At 46.3% G+C, this 21,606-nt stretch overlaps 1 pseudogene; it reads right to left on the reverse strand.

The window, feature by feature from the left end:
* The window catches only part of LOC110503135, a 172,971-nt pseudogene that overhangs the window by 45,350 nt on the left and 106,015 nt on the right, over positions 1-21,606 (reverse strand).

Below are 21,606 nucleotides of genomic sequence, written 5' to 3' on the forward strand. Positions count from 1 at the left end.
ATCTTTCGATTGGAGCAAATGTCCACTGTGACTGAAACATCTGTGTTGCTCAACTGAGTTTTCAGTTTTGAACTTCTCTCTGTAGCGAGGTTCTCTACTTTTGATGTCAATGTTCCTGCGACACACTGGGCTGTACTTACTGTCAACCACTGAGAGAATGTGACCAAAACTCTTGTTTTCCACAATAGACAGAGGCAATAGAGGCAAGTTGCAATCGATAACCAGGTCAGACAGTATTTCATTGTTGATAGCTTTCTGCTGTGGATGATTCATGCTCTACTGCCCTACATGTGTCTCCATGAACTGTGAGATTGGAGACTGTTGTGGTTAATTGGGCAGCAGCAGTAGCACCGCAACCCCCCCATATCGATCAACTATCGAGGATCGCTATGGGGCGCAATCGGTCAATGTAGGCTTGTACACAATCGCCCAACCTTAACACACACACACACACACACACACACACCCTCTCTGTGTGTGGTTACAGTAGGCTAACATATGTCAGTGGTTTTAGGAACAGTAGTAACATCCGGCAGGATTTAGGCTACCAACTGCCTAGCCAGTGCAATGATCACGTTCCCGCACCTACTGACTGTGTGGAGGCTCATTGATTTAACGTTATGTTAGCCTACATGCTACACTAGCAAAATTATATATAGCTGTCGGCTATATTAACCAATTACTGTTCTTTGTGCAGCTACAAATGTCGAACAAAGTTGGAAGTTGTTGCTGTAATTTTCTTCCCGCATGTTTTGCAAGTTGCAATCTGTTTTTTGTTGACTACAGTGTAGTCTTGATATCCGAAAATAATCATTTTGGGTATTATCTTTCCAAGGGCTCCATCTGAATTCACTCGCCGACGTTCCTCTGCACTGCCACGCACAACTTTTTCTCAGCTGGCACAATTTGATTGGCTGCTGTCCGATTCAAACTGTAATCCGTTAAATGAAGAGTTGATACACTAAACACTTTTTTAAAATCATAGTTTTTCATATTTGGGCTTGGGGAGGGTATCAAGTCAGTTCGGGTCAAAAGGCTCAAGTCCAAGTTAAGTCAAGAGTCATTGGTGTTAAAGTCAAAGTCGAGCCGGAGTCTGACTCGAGTCCAAGTTATGTGACTCAAGTCCACACCTCTGCTAGGCCGTGTCAGACGAAGGCTCAAATAATTGTCAAAGACTCCAGTCACCCAAGTCATACACTGTTCTCTCTGCTATGCATGGCAAGCGGTACCGGAGCGTCTAGTCTAGGACCAAAAGGCTCCCTAACAGCTTCTACCCTCAAGCCACAAGATTTTGTGATGCAGAACCCTTCAGACATTTGTTTCAGCTTGTGTGAAAATTGTTTGAAAACCCCCCAAAAGAGTGTTCACATGATACCATGTTGCCAAAATACTGTAGTTTCTGAAAGACTGACAAAGACAGGTGATCTTGCTGGGTGCTGTGAACAGTGAAGTTATATAAAATATATTTTTTCCAGGGTTTTGACAAGCAGAGAGATCTGGAGTGGGATCAATTTCTTAAACAGTAACTCATGCAAAGAGCATTCCACATAATTGGATTTGAATGCCTCCCCCCTCTCCTCCCTGTCCCCTCTGACAAATGTTATGTGTGCGCACATAAACAGATTTTCCGGCCCACAAACCCAGGGAAAGTGAAGGAGGGATCGTGTAACGGGGCAAGGCGGTGGCGGTGAGGTTGGCTGCTTGGCAGCAGCAGAAGTGCTGGGCTGTAAACCCTGTTTGTTCCGCTCTGGGGACTTTTTGGATTTCTCTGTGGCACTCGGTTGCTGTGGACACAGCTGGGGAGCGACTGCCGGTCGGCAGGCAGGCAGGCACCCTGTGAGCCGGAGCTCCAGTGATGACTGGCTGAGCCAACACAGCTGGCACCCAGTACCCACACAGCTGGTAACACGCTACACGCTCCCTCTGTGTCTCTCATGCTTCACTCTTGCTCTGCCTCTAATTCTGTTTCCCTTTGTTCTCTCTGTCTTGCTTATTCTCACAGGCTCTCTTGTTCCTCATTTTCTCTCTCTCCATTACTCAATTTGTTTTCCCTCTTTCATATTTTACTCTCACACGCTCTATTCTCTGGCCCTCTCTCCCTCTCCCTGCCCAGTCATCATACTGTACTGTAGTCAGACACATTAGCTCAGCTAGCCTCTCTCCAATCTGGTGGAGGGGAAAACAGAGGTTGAAAAGAGGGGCAACTGAGTGAGGAGAGACAAGACAAATGAGAGGAGTGCCAGTGTGTGTAGGTGGACAGGGAATGGGGAGCTCTGTGTGTGTAGGTGGACAGGGAATGGGGCGAATATGTGTGTGTAGGTGGACAGGGAATAGGCAGCTCTGTGTGTGTGTAGGTGGACAGGGAATGTGGGAATAAGAGCTCTGTGTGTGTAGGTGGACAGGGAATGGGGAGCTCTGTGTGTGTAGGTGGACAGGGAATGGGCAGCTCTGTGTGTGTAGGTGGACAGGGAATGGGGGAATAGGCAGCTCTGTGTGTGTAGGTGGACAGGTAATGGGGGAATAAGAGCTCTTTGTGTGTAGGTGGACAGGGAATGGGGAGCTCTGTGTGTGTAGGTGGACAGGGAATGAGCAGCTCTGTGTGTAGGTGGACAGGGAATGGGCAGCTCTGTGTGTGTAGGTGGACAGGGAATGGGGAGCTCTGTGTGTGTAGGTGGACAGGGAATGGGGGAATGGGCAGCTCTGTGTGTAGGTGGACAGGGAATGGGGGAATGGGCAGCTCTGTGTGTAGGTGGACAGGGAATGGGGAGCCCTGTGTGTGTAGGTGGACAGGGAATGGGGGAAATGGACAGCTCTGTCTGTAGGTGGACAGGGAATGGGGGAATGGGTAGCTCTGTCTGTAGATGGACAGGGAATGGGGGAATGGGCAGCTCTGTCTGTAGGTGGACAGGGAATGGGGAAATGGGTAGCTCTGTCTGTAGATGGACAGGGAATGGGGGAATGGGTAGCTCTGTCTGTAGGTGGACAGGGAATGGGGAAATGGGTAGCTCTGTGTGTGTCCTCAGCCATAAAAAGTTGAGGAGAGACAGAGGAGGAGAGTTGTTATGTGGACACAGGGAGGAAGTTAGAGGGTGAAGCAGACATTCCTAGTTAAAACCAATGGCCAGGGAACTGAACTGTGGTTCAACCTGGCGGTTATATAATGAGGAGGGAAATGTACCCTCTCCAAAAAAGAACAATTTGTTTTTAGAAATGTCTCTACAGGGGCCAGCCTGCACCTGTCTGTCGCATTCCTGAGTAGAACATAAATACATAGTGAGAAGTGAAGGGAGACGGTGTCGCTGACTAACATGCACAAATATCCATACCAGAGTTAAACGGATTGCTTCATGATTCAATTTAACTTCTGTATAACTGTTCCTGAGGTATTGTTTTGAAAGCATCATTTAGTTACACCAGTGGCTGAGGTCAAACACATACCACCCCAACAGATACACAGATGATGCAATCTCTTTTGCACTCCACACTGCCCTTTCTCACCTCAACAAAAGGAACAACTACGTGAGAATGCTATTCATTGACTACAGCTAGGCGCTCAACACCATCGTGCCCTCAAAGCTCATCACTAAGCTAAAGGCCCTGGGACTAAACACCTCCCTCGGCAACTGGATCCTAGACATCCTGGATGGGCCGCCCCCAGGTGGTAAGGGTAGGTAACAACCCATCCGCCACGCTGATCCTCAATAAAGGTGCCCCTCAGGGATGTGTGCTCAGTCCCCTCCTGTACTCCCTGTTCACTCATGACTGCACGGCCAGGCAAGACTCCAACACAATTATTAAGTCTGCGGATGACACAACAGCGGTAGGCCTGATCACCGACAACAACGACACAGCCTATAGAGGTCAGAGACCTGACCGTGAGGTGCAAGGACAACAACCTCTCCCTCAACATGATCAAGACAAAGGAGATTATTGTGGACTACAGGAAAAGGAGGCCCGAGCACGCCCCCATTCTCACGACGGGGCTGCAGTGTAGCAGGTTGAGAGCTTCAAGTTCCTTGGAGTCCACATCACCAACAAACTAACATGGTTCAATCACACCAATACAGTCTTGAAGAGAGCACGACAAAACCTATTCTCCCTCAGGAAACAAAGACTTGGCATGGATCCTCAGATCCTCAAAAGGTTCTACAGCTACACCATCGAGAGTATCCTGACAGGTTGCATCACTGCCTGCTATGGCAACTGCTCGGTCTCCGAACGCAAGGCAATACAGAGGGTAGTGTGTACGGCCCAGTACATCAGCGGGGCCAAGCTTCCTGCCATCCAGGACCTCTATACCAGGCGGTGTCAGGGAAGGCCCTAAAAATTGTCAAAGACTCCAGCTACCCTACAGTAGTCATAGACTGTTCTATCAGCTACCGCACGGCAAGAGGTACCAGAGCGCCAAGTCTAGGACCAAGAAGCTTCTAAAAAGCTTCTACCCCCAAGCCATAAGACTCCTGAACATCTATATTAAATGGCTACCCAGACCATTTCCATTGCCCCGCCTCACTTTACATTGCTGCTACTCTCTGTTATTATCTATGCATAGTCTCTTTAATAACTCCACATGCATGCACATATTACTTCAATTATCTCAGCTAACCGGTGCCCCCGCACATTGGCTCTGTACCGGCACCCCCTGTATATAGCCTCGCTATTGTTATTTTACTGCTGTTCTTTAGTTATTTGTTACTTTTATTTCTGTATTTTTTTTAGATATTTTTCTTAAAATTGCATTGTCGGTTAAGGGCTTGTAAGTAAGCATTCACTGTAAGGTCTACTACACCTGTTGTATTTGGAACATGTGACAAACACAATTTGATTTGATTTGAAATGTCTGTAGATGTTCAACAGTTGCTCTTACTGTTCTATTAAACACCCTTCAGTTCAAACTCAACTCTCCTTGCAGCTCCAGTACCAGCAAGCACTGTTATGTTTTTCTCCCCATGCTGTATGTACCCAAATGACCGCTAAACAGGCCTTTAGGGAGAGTCAACGGGTTGAATTAGCAGAGCTGTGTAACGCCTGTGAAATCAACACCCCAAACCAGCCGAGCACACACTGGCACACGGACACGCGCTTGTGGACACGGACGCGCACACAGACACACACCACACACACCACAAGCGCACACACACACGCTCAGCCCTCCATTAAATCAAATCATCTGGTTCAGAAGCCCCAATTACGTTCCGGAACGTCCCTGTTCTGTTCTGTTTCTGCCTGGTAATGCAGAGCTAGGATTCTTCTGGCAGCTTAGATATATGGAAGCGCGGCTACTTCTGGCAGCTAGGTAATGTCTGGCAGCTAGGTTATGTCTGGAAGCTTGGCTACTTCTGGCAGCTAGGTTATGTCTGGAAGCTTGGCTACTTCTGGCAGCTAGGTAATGTCTGGAAGCGTGGCTACTTCTGGCAGCTAGGTTATGTCTGGAAGCGTGGCTACTTCTGGCAGCTAGGTAATGTCTGGCAGCTAGGTTATGTCTGGAAGCTTGGCTACTTCTGGCAGCTAGGTAATGTCTGGCAGCTAGGTTCTGTCTAGCAGCAAGGCTACTTCTGGCAGCTATGTTATGTCTGGCAGCTTGGCTATGTCTTGTAGCTAGGCTATGTCTGGCAACTTGGCTACTTCTACAGCTAGGTCATGTCTGACAACTTGGTTGTTTCTGGCTAGGTCTGGCAGCTTGGTTATGTCTGGCAGCTTGGTTATGTCTGGCTATGTCTGGCAGCTTGGTTATGTCTGGCAGCTTGGTTATGTCTTTCTAGGTCTGATAGCTTGGTTATGTCTGGTAGCTTGGTTATGTCTGGCAGCTTGTTTATGTCTGGCAGCTTGTTTATGTCTGGCTAGGTCTGGCAGCTTGGTTATGTTTGGCAGCTTGGTTATGTCTGTCTAGGTCTGGCAGTTTGGATTTGTCTGGCAGCTTGGTTATGTCTGGCAGCTTGGTTATGTCTGGCAGCTTGGTTATGTCTGGCAGCTTGGTTATGTCTGTCTAGGTCTGGCAGCTTGGTTATGTCTGGCAGCTTGGTTATGTCTGGCAGCTTGGTTATGTCTGTCTAGGTCTGGCAGCTTGGTTATGTCTGTCTAGGTCTGGCAGCTTGGTTATGTCTGGCAGCTTGGTTATGTCTGGCAGCTTGGTTCTAAAGTAACGCAATACATAAGGAAATGAGTGTGATTTGAGATTTACCCCTGGAATCCTATGGCCCAACACTGTTGGTTAGATTCCAAAAGTGAGTTATATTTCTCCAAAAGAGAGGACATAAATAAACAATGAAAACAGCAGAACAGACAAATGAAATGTGGTGAAATATCTCTTCATCTTCTGGAAGACAGGGTCCTAAGCGGTGGCCTGGGCTCGGTGGGCGAGCAACTCTGATGCCGCGCTGGAGAACGTGGTGAACACGTTGGAGACTCCAACCCCACGGCAAACGTGCTCACCAGCTTCTTGACAATGTTCAGCGTGATCTTGACAGCAATGGTTGGGGGAGTGGGTTAGGGGGGAGAGAGAGGAAGATTGATTATGAACATTTATACTACACTGTTATTTGTGACCCAAAAAATGCTATGACAGTGAGTAAGCTATGATGCCCACAGACTCAGCCCAACAAGTGTATGTTTTCCAGATGTGATGGGACAAATACACCTCTAATCCCCTTCGCCCCTTACTCCCAAAGCTCCCTGACTCGGCAGAACAGGTGCAGCCAGGTGAGGTTGTTCCCACAAGGGGGGGAAAGTGTTCCTCTGTCCCTGTCTAACCAATGGAACGGAGCGCTGAGCCTGCAGGTTCTGCTTCTGGAGCCCCCTTACCGTCAGCACAGTGCAGTCAGCCCAACTACAGTCTACATCCCCTCGCCCCATCTTCCACTCATCAGGTCCTACACGCTCACCACACCCATCACCCCCATCTTCCCTCCTCCTTTCCCACCCGCCTCACTAGCCCCCCACCCCTGACTAGCTGACTATCCTCAGCTCAGTGCACAGCTGCCCCCCCCCCTCCTCCCAGCCAGCATTGCTAAAGCACTTTGCAGCACCGCTGAGTTCGATTTGGAAGCTTGTGTCATGTCAGCTCTCTTTCTTCTGTCAACACCTTGACTGAAATGGCTTGAGGATTTAGAGTTGTAGATGAAAGTGTTTCAGAAAGTACATAGTTAGCGAAGACTTCAGCTTGTCTGTGTAAATGTTGAGTGCAAATATCCCATTTTCCAGTTTGTAAGCCCGCTGTGTTGGACATTGGATGGAAAAGCCTTATCTTTGTCATGTCATGAACGTGACAGAGCCCTTCCTTCAATTGAGCTTCAGACTGCTCAGGTAGAGAGGAACAGCAGCACACTGAACAGATGTGGCTGCCATACTGTTGCAGGGTGGTAGTGGGCTGTGCCAGGCTATGCCAGGGTTACCTTATGACACTGTCTATCACACACACACACACACACACACACACAAACACACCTCTCCACCCTCCCCCCACACACACACTCTCTCTCTCTCCATCCCCCTCCACCCCAAACACTCTACCTATATGAATCCTGCAAATATGAATCCTACCTGTTACACGCTGATCTACTTCACCTGTCTTTGTGCTTTTCTCCACCCCCTCCAGGTGTCGCCCATCTTCCCATTATCCCCTGTGTATTTATACCTGTGTTCTCTGTTTGTCTGTTGCGAGTTCGTCTTGTCTTGTCAGGGCTTACCAACGTTCTTTCCTGCCTTCCTGTCTCTCTACTTCTGTTTCCTATTTTTCCTATTTCTGACCATTCTGCCTGCCCTGACCCCGAGCCTGCCTGCCGTTATGTACCTGCCTGACTTGATTACGAACCTCCGCCTGCTCTCGACCTGCCCGTTGCCTGCCCAGTATTTCTAATAAATCATCTGAGAACTGATGCCTCCCGTGTCTGCATCTGGATCATATCCTTGACACTACCTATATGAATCGTATCCATATGAGTCCTACCTATATGAATCCTACCTATATGAATCCTACCTATCTGAAGCAGATCTCATGAGTAGCAGACCATTTTTCTTCCTTCCTGTGCCAATCAGATGAGCCTAAAACCTAGTGTCAACTTACCAGGTTGTTAGCTAGCTAAATAACAATAAACATTGTTCAGTCATGTAATCAAACCAATACATTTCGACCCTGGATTAGTTCACGATGTGGTTTGTGAAATTACACAAAATGCGAGCAAATCCCCATAAAAAGAAAAAAGGTATATCTGGTAACATGGGTCATAGTTTTTTAACTGTCTACAGACAAGACCTTTTCTTTGCTGTAAAGCTGCCAACATGTCTGGGCTCCATTTTCCCTTTCTGACACCCAAGAGGCTGCATGACAGTGATCTTGCAAAGTCTACTCAGTCTGCCCTGTGCTCTTGGTTGTTTAAAAAAAACACATTTCACCTTTATTTAACCAGGCAGGCCAGTTGAGAACAAGTTCTCATTTACAACTGCGACCTGGCCAAGATACAGCAAAGCAGTGCGACACAAACAACTACACAGCGTTACACATGGAAAAAACAAACGTACAGTCAACAACACAATAGAAAAAAATCTATACACGATGACCAGTGAAATATACCTGCTGGAGCGCGTACTACGCGTGGGTGCTGCTATGGTGACCAGTGAGCTGAGCTAAGGCGGTGCTTTACCCAGCAAAGACTTCTAGATGACCTGGAGCCAGTGTGTTTGGCGATGAATATAAAGCTAGGGCCAGCCAACGAGAGCATACAGGTCACAGTGGTGGGTAGTATATGGGGTTTTGGTTACAAAACGGATTGCACTGATAGACTGCAGTCATTTTTACAAGGGTATGTTTGGCAGCATGAGTGAAGGATGCTTTGTGGTGAAATAGGAAGCCAATTCTAGATTTAATTTTGGATTGGAGATGCTTAATGTGAGTCTGGATGGAGAGTGTACAGTCTAACGAGACACCTAGGTATTTGTAGCTGTCCACATCATCTAAGTCATAACCGTCCAGAGTAGTAATGCTGGACGGGCGGGCAGGTGCGGGCAGCGATCAGTTGAAGAGCATGCATTTAGTTTTACTTGCATTAAGAGCAGTTGGAGGCCACGAAAGGAGAGTTGAATGGCATTGAAACTAGTGTGGAGGTTAGTTAACAGTGTCCAAAGAAGGGCCAGATGTTTATAAAATGGTGTTATCTGCATTGAGCTGGATCAGAGAATCACCGCAGCAAGAGCAACATTGTTGATGTATACAGGGAAAATAGTTGGCCCGAGAATTGAACCCTGTGGCACCCCCATAGATACTGCCAGAGGTCCAGACAATAAGCCCTCCGATTTGACAGACTGAACTCTGTCTGAGAAGTAGTTGGTGAACCAGGCAAGGCAATCATTAGAGAAACCAAGGCTGTTGAGTCTGCCAATAAGAATGTGGTGATTGACAGAGTCGAAAGCCTTGGCCAGGTCGATGAATACGGCTGCACAGTATGGCAGTTATGATATTGTTTAGGACCTGGAGTGTGGCTGAGGTGCACCCATGACCAGCTCGGAAACCAGATTGCATAGCGGAGAAGGTACGGTGGGATTCGAAATGGTCGGTGATCTGTTTATTAACTTGACTTTAGAAAGGCAGGTCAGGATGGATATAGGTCTGTAGCAGTTTGGGTCTAGAGTGTCTCCCCCTTCGAAGAGGGGGATGACCGCAGCAGCTTTCCAATCTTTGGGGATCTCAGACGATGCGAAAGAGAGGTTGAACAGAATAGTAATAGGGGTTGCAACAATTTTGGCAGATAATTTTAGAAAGAGAGGGTCCAGATTGTCTAGCCCAGCTGATTTGTAGGGGTCCAGATTTTGCAGCTGTTTCAGAACTTCAGTTATCTGGATTTGGGTGAAGGAGAAATGGGGGAGGCTTGGGCAATTTGCTGTGGGGGGTGCAGGGCTGGTGACGGGGGTAGGGGTAGCCAGTTGGAAAGCATGGTCAGCCGTAGAAAAATGCTTATTGAAATTCTCAATTATCGTGGATTTATCGGTGGGTATAGTGTTTCCTAGCCTCAGAGCAGTGGGCAGCTGGGAGGAGGTGCTCTTATTCTCCATGGACCTTACAATGTCTCAGAACTTTTTGGAGTTTGTGCTACAGGATGCAAATTTCTGTTTGAAAAAGCTAGCCTTTGCTTTCCTAACTGCCTGTGTATATTAGTTCCTAACTTCCCTGAAAAGTTGCATATCGCGGGGGCTATTTGATGCTCATGCAGTACGCCACAGGATGTTTTTGTTCTGGTCAAGGGCAGTCAGGTCTGGAGGTAACCAAGGGCTATATCTGTTCCTGGTTCAAAATGTTTTGAATGGGGCATGCTTATTTAAGATGGTGAGGAAATCACTTTTAATGAATAACCAGGCATCCTCTATTGACGAAATGAGGTCAATATCCTTCCAGGATACCCGGGCAAGGTCCATTAGAAAGGCCTGCTCGCTGAAGTGTTTTAGCGAGCTTTTGACAGTGATGAGGGGTGGTTGTTTTAACCACAGACCATTACGGACGCAGGCAATGAGGCAGTGATCACTGAGATCCTGGTAGAAGACAGCAGAGGTGTATTTAGAGGGCAGGTTTGGATAGGATGATATCTATGAGGGTGCCCATGTTTACAGATTTGGGGTTGTACCTGGTAGATTCATTGATAATTTGTGTGAGATTGAGGGCATATATCTTAGATTGTAGGATGGCCGGGGTGTTAAGCATACATTTAGAGGAGCAAGTTGTCTTTAAACAGGTCATGAAATTATACAATGCATCAACTATGCTCACTCTGCTCCAATGTAACAAATGCACAAATCAAACAGCAGAAGACTCAGGATCTGCATCCCTGCTCGCCATCACGGCTAAATTATAAAAAAAACTGATGGATAAATACATGCGGATGGAGAAAAGCAGGTGAGTGATTGCTGGAGGAGGAAGTGCTTGGCGGATTACTGTTGCCAAACATGATATGCGCATGAAAGTGAAGTGGACATTCTTGGACCAGCTCATACAAGAGAATAGTGGCTGTTTAAATTCAATTTAATTTATAAACAAAACTGACTTTATAAACAAGCGGCAGCAGGTTATTTAGAGCGGTAGGGCCGAGAAATGTTTGTAGTGTCATACGAAACGGTACTACGGTATTCTAAAATGTTGGTACCATACTGGTGTCATGATGTTTTGCTACAGTCATATTACCGTGGTACTGGCATAGCACACACACATGATTTACCTCTGTTGTAGCGTTCCCTCTGCTCTATCTTGAGCATCAGGTAGAGGGTGCGGATGGGGAAGTAGACTGCCTGGGGGTACACTCGTCCCACCTAGCAGATAACAGACATGGGCAGGGGGGAGAGGGTTCACACTTAGATTACCTTTCAAAGAAGAACCATCCCTCAGGGTTAACAGTGGAGCATAGATGAGAGGAGTGTACACGGCAGAGAATACCAAATAATATCAAACATTGATCCCCTGGATGAAAGCAGCTCTGTATGGTGTAATGGAGATGGAGTTATGATGTGAAACCATGAAGGGTGATGTCAGGTTAAAACAGACCTGGGGCTACATTTAGAGGAGGAAGTTGCCTTGACCTACCCTTCTACTGCAGTCACTGAGCTAAGGTCAGCTTTATATATATTTTTTTATGCAAACTAATTATGCACTCCCTAATCTACATTTCTACAGACATAATCACGACTCCTCACGAAACCGTACACGAGTTGACACAATAAGCACTCCAGGGTATAGACCGGATGGATGCAAGAGTGTGACAGATAGACAGCCATTGGTGAGAGCTCTGCACCTCTCACTACGAGGGAGATACTCTACTAGACACTGATACAGTGACAGTGAGGCCTTGATGACAGAGAGACAGAGACAAGTTGGTTGAGCCCAGACCACAGTTCTTCTCTGGCCTCATTAGACTGACACCCTACACCCCTGTTAGAATACCCTGTTGATAGAGGGGTGAGGAGTAGCCTGTAGTCGTAAAGAGACACCTCTCTAACCCTGGCTCAATACAGAGGAGTACAGAGGGTGGGCTGTAATGGATGGAAGGATGGGTAGGAGATGGAAGGGAGGTGGGGTGGAGGAATGGAGCTTTTTGTCACAAAAAGGCTGGGACCTTTTAATACACTCCGGCATACCTACTTACTTTTTTTACTACCTGAAAATTGAGGCACGCCGTATCATTCCTTCCAGAGCTGTGAGGGCTATTAATCAAAGTAACCTATTTTGCACAGATTACCAGCCACTGAGATTATATTTGGTTGAACCTGCTGTAAACAACATTTTATTTATTTAACCTTTATTTTACTGGGCAAGTCAGTTAAGAACAAATTCTTATTTACAATGGCGGACTACCAAAAGGCAAATGTCTTCCTGCAGGGATGGGGGCAGGGATTAAAAATAAATGAAATAAAAATATAGGACAAAACACACATCATGACAAGAGAGACAACACAACACCACATAAAGAGATACCTAAGACAACAACAAAGGAAGGCAGCAACACATGATAACACAACATGGGAGCAGCACAACATGGTAGCACCACAAAACAGGGTACAAACATTATGGGCACAGACAAAAGCACAAAGGGCTGGAAGGTAGAGACAACAATACATCACACAAAGCAGCCACAACTGCCAGTAAGAGTGTCCATGATTGAGTAATTGAATGATGAGATTGAGATCAAACTGTCCAGTTTGAGTGTTTGTTGCAGCTCATTCCAGTAGCTAGCTGCAGCGAACTGAAAAGAGGAGCGACCCAGGGATGTGTGTGCTTTGGGGACCTTTAACAGAATGTGACTGGCAGAACGGGTGTTGTATGTGGAGGATTAGGGCTGCAGTAGATATCTCAGATAAGGGGGAGTGAGGCCTAAGAGGGTTTTATAAATAACCATCAACCTTGTGACGGGTATACAGAGATGACCAGTTTACAGAGGAGTATAAAGTGCTGTGATGTGTCCTAGTATAATCGGCCTGTGTGTAGCTGGTGTGGAGGAGTCAGGCGCAGGTCAGCAGATATGATTTATGAAGTTCTTTACTCAAGAATACAAATATATACAACACAATAAACTAGCCCACAATAACGGACCGTATACATACATACATACTCACAAATACCATGGGGGAACAGAGGGTTAAATAATTAACAAGTAATTGGGTGATGAAACCAGGTGTGTAAAACAAAGACAAAACAAATGGAAAATGAAAAGTGGATCGGCGATGGCTAGAACGCCGAACGCCGCCCGAACAAGGAGAGGGACCGACTCCGGCGGAAGTCGTGACACCTAGATTTGGTGGATTTGGATGCAAATCTAATGGCCAAATGTCGAAGAACATCTAGCTGCTTGAGAGCATGCTTACCTGCCTATCTATAAATTACATCTCCATTATCTAGCATGGGTAGGATGGTCATCTGAATCAGGGTTAGTTTGGCAGCTGGGGTGGAAGAGGAGAGATTACGATAGAGGAAACCAAGTCTAGATTTAATTTTAGCTTGCTGCTTTGATATATGCTTAGAGAAGGACAGTATACCATCTGGCCATACTCCCAAGTACTTGTATGAGGTGACTACCTCAAGCTCTAAACCCTCAGGTAGTAATTACACCTGTATGAAAGGTGCATTATTCTTACCAAATCACATTACTTTTGTTTTGGAGGTGTTCAGAACAAGGTTAAGGCAGAGATAGCTTGTTGGATACTAAGAAACCTTTGCTGTGGAGCGTTTATCACAAAAACCGGGGGAGGGGCCAGCTGAGTATAAGACTGTATCATCTGCATATAAATGGATGAGAGAGCTTCCAACTGCCTGAGCTATGTTGTTGATGTAAATTGAGAAGCGCGTGGGACCTAGGATCGAGCTTTGGGGTACTCCTTTGGTGACAGGCAGTGGCTGAGACAGCAGATGTTCTGACTTTATACACTGCACTCTATGAGAGAGGTAGTCAGAAAACAGGCCAAAGACGCCTCAGAGGCACCAATGCTCCATAGCTGGCCCACAAAAATGGAATGGTCTACCGTATCAAAAGCTTTGGCCAAGTCAATAAAAATAGCAGCACAACATTGCTAAGAATCAAGGGCAATTGTGACATCATTGAGTTGCAGTGACACATCCATAACCGGAGTGAAAACCAGATTGCATACCAGAAAGAATACTGTAGACATTAAGAAAGCCAGTCAGTTGATTATTGACAAGTTTTTCCAACACTTGATAAATAGGGCAAAATAGAAATAAGCCTATAACAGTTTTACATTTTTATTTTTTTATTTCACCTTTATTTAACCAGGTAGGCCAGTTGAGAATAAGTTCTCATCTACAACTGCGACCCGGACAAGATAAAGCAAGGCAGTGCGGCACAAACAACACAGAGTTTCACATGGAAAAAACAAACGTGCAGTCAACAACACAATAGAAAAAAGTCTATATACAGTGTGTGCAAATGGTGTGAGGATGTAAGGCAATGAATAGGCCATAATAGCGAAGTAATTACAATTTAGCAAATTTACACTGGAGTGATAGATGTGCAGATGATGATGTGCAAGTAGAAATACTGGTGTGCAAAAGAACAAAAAAGTGAATAAATACAACATGGGGATGAGGTAGGTAGATTGGATGGGCTATTTACAGATGGGCTGTGTACATCTGCAGCGATCAGTAAGCTGCTCAGATAGCTGATGTTTAAAGTTAGTGAGGGAAATTTAAGTCTCCACCTTCAGCGATGTTGGCTTTGGATATGACCAGTGAAATATACCTGCTGGAGCGCATGCTACTGGTGGGTGTTGATATCGTGACCAGTGAGCTGAGATAAGGCGGAGCTTTACCTAGCAAAGACGTATAGATGACCTGGAGCCAGTGGGTCTGGCGACGAATATGTAGTAAGGGCCAGCCGATGAGAGCATACAGGATGCAGTGGTGGGTGGTATATGGGCCTTGGTGACAAAACGGATGGCACTGTGATAGTTTGCCGAGGAGAATGTTAGAGGCTATTTTGTAAATGACATCGCCGAAGTCAAGGATCGGTAGGATAGTCAGTTTTACAAGGGTATGTTTGGCGGCATGAGTGAAGGAGGCTTTGTTGTGAAATAGGAAGCCAATTCTAGATTTAATTTTGGATTGGAGATGCTTAATGTGAGTCTGGATGGAGAGTTTACAGTCTAACGAGACACCTAGGTATTTGTAGTTGTCAACCTATTCTAAGTCAGAACCGTCCAGAGTAGTAATGCTGGACGGGCGGGCAGGTACGGGCAGCGATCAGTTGAAAAGCATGCATTTAGTTTTACTAGCGTTTAAGAGCAGTTGAAGGCCACGAAAGGAGAGTTGTATGGCATTGAAGCTCGTTTGGAGATTTGTTAACACAGTGTCCAAAGAAGGGCCAGATGTATACAGAATGGTGTCGTCTGCATAGAGGTGGATCAGGGAATCACCCACAGCAAGAGCGACATCGTTGATATACACAGAGAAGAGAGTCGTCCCGAAAATTGAACCCTGTGGTATCCCCATAGAGACTGCCAGAGGTCCGGACAACAGGCCCTCCGGTAGGACACACTGAACTCTATCAGAGAAGTAGTTGGTGAATCAGACTAGGCAGTCATTTGAGAAACCAAGGCTGTTGAGTCTGCCGATAAGAATATGATCAGTCAGAAGCCTTGGCCAGGTCGATGAAGACGGCTGAACAGTACTGTCTTTTATCGATGGCGGTTATGATATTGTTTAGGACCTTGAGCATGGCTGAGGTGCACCCGTGACCAGCTTGGATACCGGATTGCACAGCGTAGAAGGTACGGTGGGATTAGAAATGGTCAGTTATCTGTTTGTTAACTTGGCTTCTGAAGACTTTGGAAAGGCAGGGTAGGATGGATATAGGTCTGTAAAAGTTTGGGTCTAGAGTATCACCCCCTTTAAAGAGGGGGATGACCGCAGCAGCTTTCCAATCTTTAGGGATCTCGGACGACACAAAAGAGAGGTTGAACAAGCCTGTAATAGGTGTTGCAACCATGGAGATGGAAAGTTTTTAGAAAGAGAGGGTCCAGATTGTCTTGGCCAGCTGATTTGTATGGGTCCAGGTTTTTCAGCTCTTTCAGAACATCTGCGATCTGGATTTGGGTGAAGGAGAAGCTGGGGAGGCTTGGGCAAGTTATTGCGGGGGGTGCGGAGCTATTGGCTTGGGTAGGTGTAGTCAGGAGGAAAGTATGGCCAGCTGGAGAGAAATGCTTATTGAAATTCTTGATTATCATGGATTTATCAGCGGTGACAGTGTTTCCTAGCCTCAGTGCAGTGGGCACTAATTCTCCATGGACTTTAGTGTCCCAAAACTTTTTGGAGTTAGAGCTACAGGATGCAAATTTCTGTTTGAGAAAGATAGCCTTTGCTTTCCTAACTGACTGCGTGTATTGGTACCTAAAGTCCCTGAAAAGTTGCATATCGCGGGGGTTATTCGAAAGCTAATGCAGTCCGCCACAGGATGTTTATGTGTGTAGGTTTAGGTCAGTCAGGTCTGGAGTGAACCAAGGGCTATATCTGTTCTTAGGAACATGCTTATTTATGGTGAGGAAATTACTTTTAAAGAATGACCAGGCATCCTCTACTGATGGGATGTCAATATCATTCCAGGATACCTGGGCCAGGTTTATTAGAAAGGCCTGCTCACGGAAGTGTTTTAGGGGGCGTTTGACAGTGATGAGGGGTGGTCGTTTGACAGCGGATCCATAGCTGACGCAGGCAATGAGGCAGTGATTGCTGAGATCCTGATTGAAAACAGCAGAGGTGTATTCAGAGGGCAAGTTGGTCAGGATAATATCTATGAGGTTGCCCATGTTTAGGGATTTAGGGTTGTACCTGGTGGGTTCCTTGATCATTTGTGAGATTGAGGGCATCTAGCTTAGATTGTAGGAATGCCGGGGTGTGTTAAGCATATCCCAGTTTAGGTCACCTAACAGAACAAACTCTGAAGACAGATGGGGGGCAATCAATTTACATATGGTGTCCAGGGCACAGCTGGGAGCTGAGGGGGGTCTATAACAGACTGAAACAGTGAGAGACTTATTTCTGGAGAGATTATTTTTTTTTAATTAGAAGCTTGAACTGTTTGGGCATAGACCTGGAAAGTATGACAGAAATTTGCAGGCTATCTCTGCAGTAGATTGCAACTCCTCCCCCTTTGGCAGTTCTATCTTGAAGAAAAATGTTGTAGTTGGGGATGGAAATCTCCAAATTTTTGGTGGCCTTCTTACGCCAGGATTCAGACATGGCAAGGACATCAGGGTTGGTGGAGTGTGCTAAAGCAGTGACTAAAACAAACTTAGGGAGAAGGCTTCTTATGCATGAAACCAAGGCTTTTACGGTTACAGAAGTCAACAAATGAGAGCGCCTGGGGATACGCAGGGCCTTGGTTAACCTCCACATCACCCGAGGAACAGAGGAGGAGTAGGATGAGGTATGGCTAAAGGCTATCAAAACTGGTTGTCTAGTGCGTTGGGGACAGAGGAGCAGATTTCTGGGCGTGGTAGGATAGATTCAGGGCATAATGTACAGACGGGTGTGGTAGGGTACGGGTACAGTGGAGGTAAACCAAGCCATTGAGTGACGATAAGAGAGGTTGCATCTCTGGACGCACTGGTTATGCTGGGTGAGGTCATCGCTTGTGTGGGAGGTGGGACAAAAGAGGTATCTGAGGCATGCTGAGTTGGACTAGGGGCTCCGCAGCCAACTAAAACAATGATAACTATCCTAAACAACAGTATACAAGGCATACTAACATTAGAGAGAGACATAAAGCGAGGCATAAAGCAATCACAGGTGTTGATTGGGAGAGCTAGCTAAGATAACAACGGGTGATACAACAACAGCTAATCAGCTAAGACAACAACAACAGGTAAAATGGGGATGCATGGGCGGAGAGGGTCAGTTAACTACACACAGGGCCTGAGTTCGAGGCTGGGGCCGACAGATAAACAAAAATAGACAAAATGGAGTACCGTGATTAATGAACACTCCAGCAGGCATCAGCTATGTAGCCAAGATATCATAGGATCCAGTGAACAGCAATAGATGAAACAGGGAAGCCGCTAGGTAGTAGTTACTACGCTAGCAAGCGGGAGACACAGCGTTCAAAAAAAAAAAAGTTAGCAGGCCAGGGCTAGTAGAAGCGTCTACTCCGACGTCGGGCAAAGGCCGGTTGAGGGCACAATGGATGGAATTACGTTGGCAGACCAGCTGTGATGGAACGGCGGGGCTCCGTATCGACAAAGGGTCCAGGCCAGTTGACAAAAGAGGTATTGTAGCTGGAGTAATTTCGATTGCTAGCCGGGAGATGCGCCTGGCTCGCGGCTAACTGGTGCTATCTTTGGGACAAGGGCGTTAGCCACTATAGCCACTCTGTAGCAGCTAGCTAGCAGTGATGATCCGATGCAAAGGTCCAGAGCTTACGGCAAGAATCCTGTGGTGTAGTGGATTCTAGTCGTGTTAGTGAAGAGTCCGGGAGGCATCAGCTGTGTAGCCGAGTGATCATAGGGTCCAATGAGCAGGCCGGGAGATGGGCCTGGCTTAAGGCTAGCTTCGGGGCTGGGCCACTCGGTGGCAGCTAGCTAGCTGTGATGATCAGGATTAATGGTTCAGGGCTTACCCAGGAATCCAGTGTTGTAGTGGATAAAAACAGTCCGATAGTGGCAGGCTGGTAAGTATTATCCAGGCTTAAAGCAACTGGTGTCTGTGCAAAAGATAAAGGCCACTAGCAGTGGCTAACAATGACTTAATAGCTAGTACCTAATTAGCTGGTTAGCTTCTGATGGCTAGCTTCAGATGGAGATTCTGGCAATAAGGTCTAAAAATAGCAGATCCATATCACATTGGGTGAGGTTGCCAGAAGGTATATTTAATTTAAAAATGGAAAAAGAGATTGAAAATATATTGAACTATATACAAAAAAGATGAAAAATGTAAAATGTACACGGGAGAACGACAAACAACTTCTGCACTGCTACGCCATCTTGGATCAGCTTGATCTCCCCCTTTAAATAAAGGACTAACCGTGACTGCCTTCCAAGAAATGGGAACCTCCCCAAAGAGGAGAGACAGGTTAAGGACTAACCGTGACTGCCTTCCAAGCAATAGGAACCTCCCCAAAGAGGAGAGACAGGTTAAGAAGGTCAGAGATAGGATTGGTGATTATAGGGGCAGCAACCTTAAAGAAGAAAGGGTCTATACCATCTGACCCAGATTATTTTGGGGGGGTCAAGTTTAAGGAGCTCTTTTAGCACATCGGACTCAGTGATCGCCTGCAGGGAGAAACTTTGTAGCGGGGCAGACGGCACAACCCAAGGGGGGGGGGGGGGGGGGGGGCGCCAACCCAGACAGGAAGATCACATCAGTGACTCAACCCACTCAGGTGACGCACCCCTCCCAGGGACGGTATGAAAGAGCCCCAGTAAGCCAGTGACTCAGCCCCTGTAATAGGGTTAGGGGTAGAGAATCCCAGTGGAAAGAGGGGAACCGGGCTGGCAGAGACAGCAAGGGCAGTTCGTTGCTCCAGAGCATTTCCGTTCACTTTCCCACTCCTGGGCCAGAGTACACTCAATCATATGACCCACTGAAGAGATGAGTCTTCAGTAAAGACTTAAAGGTTGAGACCGAGTTTGCGTCTCTTATATGGGTAGGCAGACCGTTCCATAAAAATGGAGCTCTATAGGAGAAAGCCCTGCCTCCAGCTGTTTGCTTAGAAATTCTAGGGACAATTACGAGGCCTGCGTCTTGTGTCCGTAGCGTACGTGTAGGTATGTACGGCAGGACCAAATCAGAGAGACAGGTAGGAGCAAGCCCATGTAAAGCTTTGTAGGTTAGCAGTAAAACCTTGAAATCAGCCCTTGCCTTGACAGGAAGCCAGTGTAGGGAAGCTAGCACTGGAGTAATATGATCAAATTTTTTGGTTCTAGTCAGGATTCTAGCTGCCGTATTTAGCACTAACTGAAGTTTATTTAGTGCTTTATTCAGGTAGCCGGAAATGTAGAGCATTGCAGTAGTCTAACCTAGAAGTGACAAAAGCATGGATTAATTTTTCTGCATCATTTTTGGACAGAAAGTTTCAGATTTTTGCAATGTTACATAGATGGAAAAAAAGCTGTACTTGAAATGGTCTTGATATATGTTCTTCAAAAGAGAGATCAGGGTCCGACTTTTGATGTTCCTTGGTTGGGGTCTGAGCAGATTATTTGTTGCAATTGCAAACGTAATAAAATGGTGGTCCGATAGTCCAGGATTATGAGGAAAAACATTAAGATCCACAACATTTATTCCATGGGACAAAACTAGGTCCAGAATATGACTGACAGTGAGTAGGTCCAGAGACATGTTGGACAAAACCCACTGAGTCAATGATGGCTCCGAAAGCCTTTTGGAGTGGGTCTGTGGACTTTTCCATGTGAATATTAAAGTCACCAAAGATTAGAATATTATCTGCTATGACTACAAGGTCCGATAGGAATTCAGGGAACTCAATGAGGAACGCTGTATATGGCCCAGGAGGCCTGTAAACAGTAGCTATAAAAAGTGATTGAGTAGGCTGCATAGATTTCATGACTAGAAGCTCAAAAGACGAAAACTTTATTTTTTTTTGTTGTAAATTGAAATTTGCTGTTGTAAATGTTAGCAACACCTCCGCCTTTGCGGGATGCACGGGGGATATGGTCACTAGTGTAGCCAGGAGGTGAGGCCTCATTTAACACAGTAAATTCATCAGGCTTAAGCCATGTTTCAGTCAGGCCAATCACATCAAGATTATGATCAGTGATTAGTTCATTGACTATAATTGCCTTTGAAGTAAGGGATCTAACATTAAGTAGCCCTATTTTGAGATGTGAGGTATCATGATCTATTTCAATAATGACAGGAATGGAGGAGGTCTTTATCCTAGTGAGATTGCTAAGGCGAACACAAGCCATGTTTAGTTTTGCCCAACCTAGGTCGAGGCACAGACACGGTCTTAATGAGGATAGCTGAGCTGACTACACTGACTGTGCTAGTGGCAGACTCCACTATGCTGGCAGGCTGGCTAACAGCCTGCTGCCTGGCCTGCACCCTATTTCATTGTGTAGCTAGAGGAGTTAGAGCCCTGTCTATGTTGGTAGATAAGATGAGAGCACCTCTCCAGCTAGGATGGAGTCCGTCACTCCTCAGCAGGTCAGGCTTGGTCCGGTTTGTGGGTGAGTCCCAGAAAGAGGGCCAATTATCTACATATTCTATATTTTGGGAGGGGCAGAAAACAGTTTTCAACCAGCGATTGAGTTGTGAGACTCTGCTGTAGAGCTCATCACTCCCCCTAACTAGGAGGGGGCCAGAGACAATTACTCGATGCCGACACATCTTTCTAGCTGATTTACACGCTGAAGCTATGTTGCGCTTGGTGATCTCTGACTGTTTCATCCTAACATCGTTGGTGCCGACGTGGATAACAATATCTCTATACTCTCTACACTCGCCAGTTTTAGCTTTAGCCAGCACCATCTTCAGATTAGCCTTAACGTCGGTAGCCCTGCCCCCTGGTAAACAGTGTATGATCACTGGATGATTCGTTTTAAGTCTAATACTGCGGGTAATGGAGTCGCCAATGACTAGAGTTTTCAATTTGTGGCTTCCTACAGCAT

The sequence above is a fragment of the Oncorhynchus mykiss genome, chromosome 23, assembly GCF_013265735.2.
Source record: "Oncorhynchus mykiss isolate Arlee chromosome 23, USDA_OmykA_1.1, whole genome shotgun sequence".
NCBI classification, from domain to species: domain Eukaryota; kingdom Metazoa; phylum Chordata; class Actinopteri; order Salmoniformes; family Salmonidae; genus Oncorhynchus; species Oncorhynchus mykiss.